The sequence below is a fragment of the Mastomys coucha genome, unplaced genomic scaffold (assembly GCF_008632895.1).
Source record: "Mastomys coucha isolate ucsf_1 unplaced genomic scaffold, UCSF_Mcou_1 pScaffold15, whole genome shotgun sequence".
Lineage (NCBI taxonomy): Eukaryota > Metazoa > Chordata > Mammalia > Rodentia > Muridae > Mastomys > Mastomys coucha.
Window position 1 is genome coordinate 63,494,533 of NW_022196897.1, and position 11,694 is coordinate 63,506,226.

Genomic DNA, 11,694 nt, shown 5'->3' on the forward strand with positions numbered 1-11,694 from the left:
TTTTTGTAACTTTCTCTGTCTTCTTGCTCAGCCTTGCATACAAATTCCAAGCTAGAATTCACATTTCCGTTCTGTGAATATTACAACACATTTTTTGCTTTGGAGCTTAAAAAGATTACCTGCCTACCTTGTCCTGTGATCTGAAGCTTCATTCTTTTTTACTTGCTTTTATACTTCTAACTCTTCCTCATTCTGTGGTTTTGTATATAAATAACTACACAAGGGACTTACTACTCAGTGGGTCAGTTAATACTATTTATTGGCAGATAGGAAAGCTCTGGTATGTTCCTTCAGCTGGTGGATTTTAACTTCTGTGATGCATAGTTGCATCAATTTCACTAGCTACATTTCTGCAAAGCCTACTTGTTAGGTAAAAGTTACAAGAATTTGTGTTTTTCATCTCTGGGAAGTTACCCCAGCACAATTATTTCCATTAAAGTTACTGGATTGCTGTACCCTTGGTAGGAGGAGAAGGGATTTCAGTTTCTTGTCAACATACTGCTATGGTGGAAAAAGCAACGTGCTGATCATACCAGCAATTTTCAGTTGGCGGTGACAACAGACAACACAACATAGTCAAGTAAGGTCTTGTAGAGTGTCTAGCGGGAAGTAAGATAGGATGCTAAAATTGAGACCAATGCGTCCTTATGGAAGTAAAGCAGACATTGAGCCAAAACCCATGACCGCACATTTAGAGAAAGCATTCAGAGTCTCAAGTGTCCTCATGTTGTTGTGAAATGAACTTGTCCTGTAGATTACTGAGTGAAGCCCTTTCCTGACTACTGTGATGATCTTTATTGTTTTAACCATGTTTATGAAACTTCCCTTTGTTATTTTACAGAGCTATGGATCCTGATTTTTCTAGTCTTCTTGTGTTATGTATGTTTGCCTACTAGCTTCACGGTAGTCTAGTCTTTGATGGAGTTCATCTACATTCCTGATCAGCTCGATTGAGAAATAAGAAGAGTGGAGAATGTACTGGACAAGAACATGATGTCTGGTGGGCAGAATGCAGGCTGTGGGAGTATTAGTCACAGGGCTGAGGGGACAAAGCTGATCCTCGGCTTCCTGAGTGAGCCGCTCGGAATCATTGCCAAGTCACTAAACTCCTCAACGAGATCTTCCAGAGGCTCCTACTTGAGTATTGGTTGGTGTGGGAGATTTTGTTCATATCAACTTTTCAACCTTTAAAACTTGCAGTTAATGACTGTCTCAGGAGGGAGGTGTCAGGAGCCCTTTTGTACTGCAGAAGTTGTTATTAAATTAGAAAATGATTCCTTCTGTCAGTGTCGATAGATAAAAAGCAAATAGGCTGTTCTTGTTAAAGCATCAATTGGGTTCTGCTTGTAAAAAGAACCATGCCTATCTCTGCCTTGGGCATAGTTCTTAACTGAGCTTTAAGAATTAATCTCCCACAGGTGCTCTCACAAGGAGCAGCCAGACTCAAACTCTATAGACTTCTCACCTTTGGACTTCTGCCCTGTGTGCAGTTTCTATGCAACGTGAAACTCTGGGCAGGTTCTTAATTAAAATAAAGGTGACTTGTCACTTGGTGAACAATTTTTAAAAACAAAACAAAACAAGATATTATTCACCGGGGAATTTAGAGTGCACATGTTACCGTATAGCTCTCTGGCTGTCCTCATCAATTAATATGTACAGCCATAATATCCATTAATTTGTGGCTCTCAGAGATGTTTGTTTATGTCTGAAGTGTGTAATAATTTTAACCCAGAGTGCTCAGTCCCCTGGAAGGCCACAGCAGATATCTACACGAACACTAATAAACAGTCTTAAAACAAGCCAAAATGCCTTGATCTTGGCATTGCACAACAGTACAAAAGCCTGCCCTCTGGCCCATGCTGTGTATGTGTTAGGGTCTGGATGGGGTATTTGAGATCTGCTCCCTGCTTCTGAGAGTGTACTTTCAGTGGTGGGAATTAGATATGAAGAGAAGTCACTCTGAGAGCAGGGTGACCTCACAGGAGGAGACTAGACCAAAAGCCCCAGGGAAGGGGAGTTGAGAAGAGAGATGAATTAGCCAGGGACTGAGCTTTAGAGAGAGATTCTGAAGGGTGCTTTGGCAAGAGGATAGGAGAAGGAAATGGAGAAGTGGGAAAGTGTTCCTTGGGCCTGGGCCTGCTTTGCACAGGCTGTGAGGATACATAGAGGATGTGGGAACGAAAGAATGTTCTTAGTTGGGGGCCCCAAGCCTCACTCTGCATCACCATCTTCTCTGCTGAATTTTAGTGGTGGAATGGAGGGAAGGATCAGAAATCCTGACTGTATCACGTGATCCTCTGTTTTTGACCTTTCCACTTTGGGAATAATAAGAAGTCGAAAAGAATGTCTAGGGAAGATGATGGGGTAGGGGAGAGTCAACGGGACTTCCGTATAGCACAGGACTCTAATATACTCCCTCTCCCTCTTGTGCCAGAAGCTTGACAGAATCCATCACTGGGGAAAGCAAGAAGGTAGATAGTAGAGTTTCTATTCTGAAAATTTAGATTTCACCATCTGCCTACAATTAATTATGTGAGATTAAAGGGCATGAATGGAGTCCTGTGTGCCAAAAGTACAAAGATGCCATGCCAAGCACAGATTAAAATCTTGGTGGATATTAACCACACTCCGTCTATGACATCAGCATTATCTACTGCTAAGTTTGCTTAGATCTACAAAATATAACACGTAATAGATTTATTTTTGATTCAAGAGATGGAGAGGAATTTGGAAGAAATGCTTTTTGGGCAGAAAGATATCCCACAAAGTGCTCAAGTGGGACATGGTGGCTCCCTGTAATGCCAGCACTTAGGAAGCTGAGGCAGGAGGATCTCCAGAAGTTTCAGCTCAATGTGGACTACAGAATAAGACCCTGTCTTAATCCTCCCCTACAAAAAAAGAAGAGCCAGGAAGAGGCAGTCCATCCAGAGTATTGAGGGTGGACAGGCAGGCCTCTTTTCCAGTTTCAGTAGGCCATGGTCTATTAAAAACAGAGTGGGTAGGGATACACTTTCATATAATTAACCCTCCCCCCCAAATAGTTTTTGTTTATATTCACTTACTTTTTCTTTCCCCCGAGACAAAATTTTACTGTGGAACCCAGGCTGACCTCAAAATCGAAATCCTCCTGTCTCAGCCTCTTAGGAACTGGGAGTATTGGTGTGGATCATAGCATCTACCTTGATGAATACTTGTTGTGCTGTGTAGAGCTTGCCCCTCCCGAGAGGGGTCTGTGGCTTGAGGAAAGGGGCTGCCTTTGTGTTTCAGGGTCAGAGGGCACCTGGTGTAATTGTGAGGCATCTGCTTTGGGACTGGCTTTTTCCTTTATCCTTAAAGTAAACATTTGTTCTCTCAGTCTGTGTATTTTGGTTTCCTGAGAGATAACAGCAAGTTGAAAATTGTATTCTGTGATAGTACGGTCAGCAGCGGGTCTACTCTTGAAAGGCAAATTGGAGACGACACCTGTGTCTTATCAGGAGATTCACGAGCTGTCATGGTGATCTCGATTCAAGTCTGTTAACTGTAAAGTACTGCCTAGTATTCACATTTCAATGGGAAGCTGAGCTTGCTTCTAGACAACCGACTGATGGACTTTGTCCTCACTGAGAGCATTCGCTGTGTCACCTGAAGGGTTCTCTCTCAAGACTCTGGGCAGAGTGCAGGTGTGAATCAGCAATGTGAGCACTGAGGAGGGCAGTGGTCATGTCTTTGCGGCTAGGTAAGACAGAGCCGAGGCAATAAAAGCCGAAATGGCGGGTCCAAGCCTCCTCATCCAGAGAGCTGTTGGGAGGCATCTTCCGGAGCGTGTCGTGGACGTTCTGTGGGAATGCCCTGTGTGATTGTCATTGCTCTTTTCCAGGTTCTTGCTGGGAAACCAACAAAAGAAGACAGTTAAGGCACCAGCAGTGTCAATAGGGCTGAGAGACTGCAGAGGAGGAGCAAGCCTAGCTGAAGGCATCCGAGGGCGATCCACTGAGAAGCCGCTGTAATGCTGCAGCCAAGCTAGAAGACTTTGACACAAGCCAAAGGTGAGTGTGAAGAACACACACCTCCAGCAAATGCAGGGTGGATCAGACAGTCTGAATAACACCAACCATAATGACACGTCTCCGTGTCATGGCAAGGCGCTTCTTTATACCCTCTCGGATATCGATCTTAAAATAGCCCATCACAATCCCCGTTATGTTTAGTCATCTCAGGAAAAAGTTCCATTTGACTTTCTTTTAAAGGAAAGGACGTAAACGTTCAAAAGTATTGGTTAACTTGTATATTTCTAGCTACAGTCTGTCATGTGGAAGCAAGACATTACCCTTCACTTCTTGAGTGTTAGCTTGTAGACCTCATGATAAACATGGCTGCAGGGTTACCTTCGGCTTCCTCATATGCTTGCATGCAGACAGCACTCTGTATCATCATGTGTACATTAAAACTCTTTTCTGTTTTTTGTTTTGTTTTGTTTTATTTATTTTTAAATTTTAATTTTTGTAAACAGAACTTGGTTCTGGTTTTGCCCAGGAGACTAAAATGATGAGCATGGTTTTATGGTCTGCTTGTTGGTTTTGGCATTGGCACTTACTGAATTGTTAGTGCCAATTCATATATTCCATTTGATAGCTCAGGCCATGTGAGTTTGGCCTTCCGCCGCTGGACACCGCCCCTCCCCCGCACCGTTGCTCTCCACTCTGCCTTCCTGTGTGGAAGTCTGTCCTGCTAGTGCTTACTCTTGGGGGAGGTTCACATGCTGCGGACCGTCCACTCACGCTTGCTTGTTCTGGGTGCAGGCAGTGGTGGCGATAGCGGGATGATTATGTAGACATACGTAATCATACGTTCTCCATGGATCCTAATACCACTCTCCTGTTCCTGCATGGACTGGCCCTTCTTGGGAGCTTAGGAACCAAAGCTCAGGAGTAATTTAGTGTAATCATATGATGTGGAAAGCTTTCTGCTCATAGATACATTCGTTCGAATGACGGTTTGCAAACTAATAGGATAGAGGTCAATTTTTAGACCATGTTTTCATATATTAAAAAAAATTAAAAATCTGTCTACTACATATAAACATTTCACAGAAAAAGTCAGAAATCCTCTATTAGAAAACGTACAGTGTGATCTTGTTACCACCCTAATGATTACTATCGGATAGTCTTTAGAGTCCCATCAATAGTTAATCAACTAGTTCTACAGATCAATGGACCTGCCAGGCGCCTACTTGAAAGCCGTGCCATTTAAGAGCTCTCCATTTTTTCCCTTTTCTCACGTGAACTCACTTCTGTGAATGTCAACACAACTGATTGTCTTTATTCTGGCCATTATTTTAATGTCTGTTATTTTATATCAAATGTGAGCTTTGAGAAAAGTCCCCTTAGGGATTTATTAAATTTGCCTGGAAAAAAAGAAAGCCTTTTCCAAGGTGGGATGGCCTATTGATCTTGAGAGAGCTGATTAGCACAGGGACGCAGCCTAAGTTGTTTTATTTAGACACAGTGTTGGCATTTTTTTGTTTGTTTGTTTTTTGGTTTTTTGAGACAAGGTTTCTCTGTATAGCCCTGGCTGTCCTGGAATTCACTCTGCAGACCAGGCTGCCCTTGAATTCAGAGACCTGTCTGCCTCTGCCTTCCAACTGTTGAGATTAAGAGTGTGTGCCCCAACCGCTGGCTCAGTGTTGTCATCTTAAAGTTGGGTATTTTATGTCATCTTAAAGTTGAGTATTTTATGACATAAGAGTTCCATTATTTGATTTAATTGTCACAGTACCAGGATGTAAAAGCAACTCATTGATCTGATTCTTCTTTGAATGACTTCTGTGCCCTTTACCTGTGCAACACTGTGACCCTGAGAGATATTGCCATCAGAAGGTACAGTGTGATGCATTTAGTCAAGACTTTCCCCACAACTTGATCAATATCCTGTTGTAAATTGAAATTCATTCAGTAATACTGCTGCTAATTTGAAATTGGACTCAACTATGGGTCTTTGTCATGGAATCATTTAATCTCATGAGTCATTATGGGCATACCACTTCCCTGTCCACATTAGCTAAACTCAAATGTGGAAGACTGACATGCTCTCAAAACAATGTTTGCTGTAAAGAAAGAAAGAAGAAAATATTTTACTGAATCAATTTACAGAAGTTTCCCCATGACTCATTTGGTTCTGTCTCTTAAACAGATTTTAAACCTAGGCAGTCCATTTTCAAACACTGACACAAATAAGGGGGAAATATGACTAAATTTTAAATATAGCTTAAGGTCAGGGTGCTAGTTCATTTCTTAAGTCAGTATGTCTGCTAGAACTTGACCACATGCACAGGTGAAATGCCAATGAGTCCTCTGACTACCAAATTTAGATTCATGGAAATAAAGTACTTGGGGGTTTGTATCTGCAGGTTGGCTCAACAGTGACTTAACTATACAAGGAACAGACTATTTGTAAAGTGAGACTCGGGCCTGGGGAGATGGCTCAGTTGGTAAAATGTGTGTTGCATAAATAGAGGGACCTAGGTTCAGATACCCAGTACGAATGTAGAAGATGGCTCTTCACATCTGGATCCTAGCTCTGGAGAGGCAGTGCCTGGCCAAGCAGTGATCTCTGGTTCAGTAAGAGTCTGTCTCAAAAGGTTCAGTTTTTTTAACAGATAAACAACACAAAGCTCATATTTCATTTGGTTAATTGGTCTCTTGACTTTTATCTAGAATATCCCCTCCCCTTTTTTTCAAGCCCTTCCCCTATTGAGGAAACTGAACTGCTTGGGCAATAGAAGGTTCCAGGTACTAAGCTCAGCTGTTGGTGTTACTCTTTACTCTGTGATCTAAGTTTATTACATCTTAGAAGTCAGATCTCGCTGGTATTCAGAGACAGGAGCTCTGCTTCTGCACTGATGCATGCCTCTGGACATGCCCCCTGGGAGGTACAGAGGGCTGGGCTGCCCTATGCTGCCCTATGCTGGGTGGCTTCAGGGAGAATGTCCTAGTCCAACACCGTGATCAGGATTCGTTAACCTACAGATTTTACTTACCGAGATTTATTGCCTGAATACATCATTCAGTTAGCTATGGTAAAATGGTGATTCTTCCTTTCCACCTAGCATTTCTTCTATACCTACTTTTGGGATTCATTAACAAACCACGTCTCTCCTTGGCTAATGGTTGCTGACCCTGAAGAAGTGTATTAAGGAACAACAGGATAGGCACTTCAGATTTTTCCCTTATAACTGACAATTTTAAAACTGGTGCATCAGTTTCTTCCAAGGTAAGAAGTAGAGGAGTTTTTTTTATTTAAATTTTTTTTTTGCATTTTTAGAGAATTCTCATTTTTTTCAAAAGCTTAATTGCACATTGATTGATTTTCAATATTTATATATATATATGTATATGTATATAGATATTGATATATATTTGATCTGTTGCAGTTTTTGGTGTTATTGATGATGCTCAAATAAAACTTGCTTTGTTCTTTGGAGCCCTTCAGGTTGGCTCCCATGTGTACGGATGCAAAAGAGAGCCTGTTACACCAAGTCACAGTGAACTCTTTCATGCACAACTCACTCATCACAAACCGGTACGAGCCCAGAACTAGTCCAGAGCATCCTGGGAGCACACTTGATATGTTGGTTTCTTTGGCCCTAATTTTTGTTGCAGTCACAGGCTGCCTCAGCTCCTCTCGAGTGTGTGCACTCACTGTTCCTAGGAACCTTGGTTTTGTCATTCCCAAACGGACTTTAAAAACAATATCTGAGCATTGAGAGTCACCAATGTTTGCAGTCCATTTTGTAGCACCCAGTTGTAAAAGTAACTTTTATTTGCCAGATGTAATTGTTGTTATTTTTTCCCTCAGATAAAGGGACCGATGAGAGCTGTACTCAAGGTGTGCTAACACTTGGGCTGATCCCAGACTGCCTCTTCCTCTGTTCTATCTATCCCTAGGCCCAGACCTGGAGGTTTCTAGTCTCTGGACAATCTAATCTTCCAAGCTGACTGATTCAATCTATCGTCTCTCAGCTTCTGACAGAATTTCTCTGCTTAGCCTCAAACTAACTTTGGCGATATGTCCTAATCTTCTGGCTTTTTCTCATTCTCTGGTTCCTTCTGTTTTTACCTATGTCTAGCTTGTTCTCTCTGTAACCTGTCTCTGTAAAACTGTCATGGTAAAACTGCCACACATATACCCACACACATCCACACACCCACACATATACACACATACCACTCCACACACCACACATCTATCTTTCTCCCTCTCCCCCTCTTCCTCTCTCCCTCTCTCTCCCTCTCCTTCCTGTGTTCTCTCTGTCTCCCTCCCTCCCTCCCTTTCTCTCTCTCTCTCTTTTTCTCTCTCTCTCTACTTCTCTCTCCTCTGCTGTTCTTGTGTGAGTTGGACGTGTCCAATCTCTGACTCATTCTGTCAAATTTTTCTCTGACTCATCGCTTTGCCCAATAGCAAATGCATACATTAAAATTAAGAATTCATATGGATTTTCTTGAGTAAGCATTATGGAGTTTTAGTAAAATTTAACTATATATTTCTTTCCATTGAATAATCTTTAGTTCAAAATAATATGAAATTATTATTTTTTGGTTATATAAAATAGTTACAAATTAATAATCTTGGCCTTAAATGACTAATCATTGCTGAACTTTTTTGTAGAGAAAGAAGTTAACTGTAAGGTTAGGTTTTTCAAACATTTATTAGCATTATGAGTGCTTTCAAATTCATCTATGGAGTCAGAAGATGAATTCTCTTCCTTCAACCTCCTTTTGGTGTTAATATTGAACGTGCTTCTTGGCATTGAGAGTTATTCTATTAAATCTTTACTTTGACAGAGAATTTGAGGTATTTAAACTCATTACATCATAACCTGGGGATGTTCCAAAGAGAGTGGCCTTGGACTCTTGGGATCAATTTGTGCCATATTGAGTTCATTTGTTAGTGTCCACTCTCCCTCACAGGGCAGCTCCAGACAGGAGAAAGAGTCATTCTCCAAAGGTAGCGGAGAATTCTGAAGTTGTTGCATGTTCATCCCCTTGTTTTTTTGTTTTTTTAAATTTGGTAAATCAATAATTTATTTTTTTTTTCTGGATCTTCTTTGGATCAGTCATGTGATGAAGGATTTTGATTTCTGGATACATTTTATACCACTTGACTGTGGGAAGATATAAGGATTCATAGAAAACAGGAAAAGTCGTCCTTGTTTCCTGCTTCTTCGTTCTTCCTCCAACCTGACAGTTAATTCCTTGAACTTTGGGCTTGGAGGCTGGCAGTGGGAGTGAGGAGAGGGCCGATGCCTCATTCGCCTTGTCACCGTTTAATTGGCTTCTCCAATTGCCTTGTTCTGAATCACAACTGTGTCTGCTATTTGTGGATATTTTTTTTCCAAATGCATTTTTACAGAGAATGATTCATGTTTTAATTATTCTAATTTGGAGCATTATTTAAACTTTATCTCGTCGACTTGGTTGGTGTATCAAATGAATAAGGCCAGGAAATACTGTTTGAGTGAGCCAACACAGCAGCGCAGATTGACTTTGAAAGAGCTGGCTTTCAAAGCAGCAGTGCTAAGTGGTGTTCCTGTGAGTGACGGCGCAGTGACTAACACACAGGCTTCCTGCAGTTCCGCTGTGCATGGCTGCTAACAGAAGGTTAGACTTGTAGGACTGCGAGTCATCTCAATGGATGTACCTTTTATTATGCACCTTATGTCTTCCCTAGTACACACTCTCTCTCTCTCTCTCTCCCTCTCTCTCCCTCTCTCTCTCTCTCTCTCTCACACACACACACACACACACACACACACACAATTTACTCATCCACATAAGCACTCATTCATTCTTTCATTTTTACCCAAGGTTACTGAGTATTTGTTCAATGTCAACCAAACACTGGTGTGAACCCTGGGGTTGTGAGAGAGGCATCGAGGGGACGAAATGTAAAGCTTCCAAGGGTTGATAGTAAGCTGGTACCCCAGTGATGTAACTACCGAGACAGGTGCTATGGAGGAAGTGAAAACAATAGTGTGCTAGAACATGGCAGGTGCGGTACCCATTCAGAGTTAATGTTGGAATTGAGAACTAAACGGCAGTTTGCTGACTAAATATTCATGCTTTTTAAATTGGCAGGTATGGTAGAGTTTACTTCAACAGTAACTGCAGGCTTGGTGTTTGAGTTTATTTCGATTTCTGATGAGCTGGTGAAAACTGGAGAGTGTCCTGGAAGACAGATCCATGGAATGTTCTGGAATGTTCTTGAAAATTTTCTGCAAATCTGAAGTTGCTCCAAAATAAAACACTTGAAACAGAAAAATTCAAGTGAAGAAATTCCAAATTTTTGCATCAAGTATAGTGTACCTCAGGTTTAAATAAATGAAGAAGCCATACGTACACCAGAAAGGGAGGGGAGAATGGCTGTGGATGTTAGGAACCTATTATTATGGATGTCTAGATTTAGGTCCCATTGTTTATGTTTAGACTAGGCAAAGTCTCCTTTCCCTTTTAAAAATAAGATCTATTTACTGTTATTTTATGTATACATATGCCAATATTTTATGTATGTATGTGTGTATGTGTATATGTATGTGTATATATATATAGTATGTATGTGTATGTATTGTGTAAGTATATAGTATGTATATGTATGTACATATGTATGCATGTATGTGCATATACATGTGTATGTATATACATGTATATGTATGTATGTCCACTACATGTATGCAGTGTCTGCAGCTATCTGGGTGCTGGGAATTGAACTCTATTAACAAGTTGAGGATTTTACCCCTTTTTGCAGAGATGTTTGTTTTGTTTTGTTTTGATTTTTGAGACAGAGTCTTTTTCTGACTGTCCTGGAACTCTCTGTGTAGACTAGGATAGACTCAAGCTCAGAGATCCACCTGCCTCTGCTTCCTGAGTGCTGGAGTTAAAGGTGTGCTCCACCATGCTCAGCCAGGACCTCCTTTTCTCAGCAGTCTGGAAAACTTCCTTTTTATTTTAATTTCACTTTATTTTATTCACGTAATTTAATGAGTACATTGCCACATCTTTCCCATGAATATTGTTCTTATAGTTATAAGACTTACTGCACCACTAGACATAAAGTATAAAGACCCCCCCACACCACCAGGGCCAGCTCTGCTATGCAGCCCAGGCAAGGTGCAGGGGCTGTACTCCTGAGTGCTGCAGCCTTTGAGGGGCTGGGCCAGCTCTCCTGCTTTCATGACTTCAGGGACAGCTCTTCTGTCTACAGCCAATAATAATGAAATCTTCAAGAAGGAAAAAAAAAAAAAGAATTACCAGCATTCACCTTGACATTGTCATGGCCGAGACATGGCCAAGATTTCCTGATTTAGTTTGTATTTTCCTTGATTTTTTTTCCTACTGTCTTCACAGGATATCTAAACTTAGAATAAATGTATTAGTTTATTCCATGAATATTCTTGCCTTAGAATCACAAGTTTTTAAACTAATCAAGAAACAAATGGGTTTTTTGAAATAAACATCTTTGAACAGGTATATTTTCAGATATTACTTCAAAGGCAGAAGTGAAGCAAGGGAGCAGTATTTATGTTCCATTCAAATAATGCATGATTGACAGATATTTTTTTAAAAAAAGCTTAATGCTGATTAGAAAAGTAGGCTTTTTTCTTGTTTATTTGTGTGTGTGAGAGAGAGAGGGAAGAGAGAGAGAGAGAGAGAGAGA

At 41.0% G+C, this 11,694-nt stretch overlaps 1 protein-coding gene across 9 annotated transcripts in view; it reads left to right on the forward strand.

Moving 5' to 3' along the window:
* The window catches only part of Osbpl6 (oxysterol binding protein like 6), a 194,222-nt gene that overhangs the window by 92,696 nt on the left and 89,832 nt on the right, over nucleotides 1-11,694 (forward strand). For all 9 annotated transcript variants that reach the window (XM_031370696.1, XM_031370699.1, XM_031370702.1 and 6 more), the window contains exon 2: nucleotides 3,863-4,031. The gene's annotated coding sequence lies outside the window, so the exon portion shown is untranslated. The remainder of the gene's footprint in view (nucleotides 1-3,862; nucleotides 4,032-11,694) is intronic.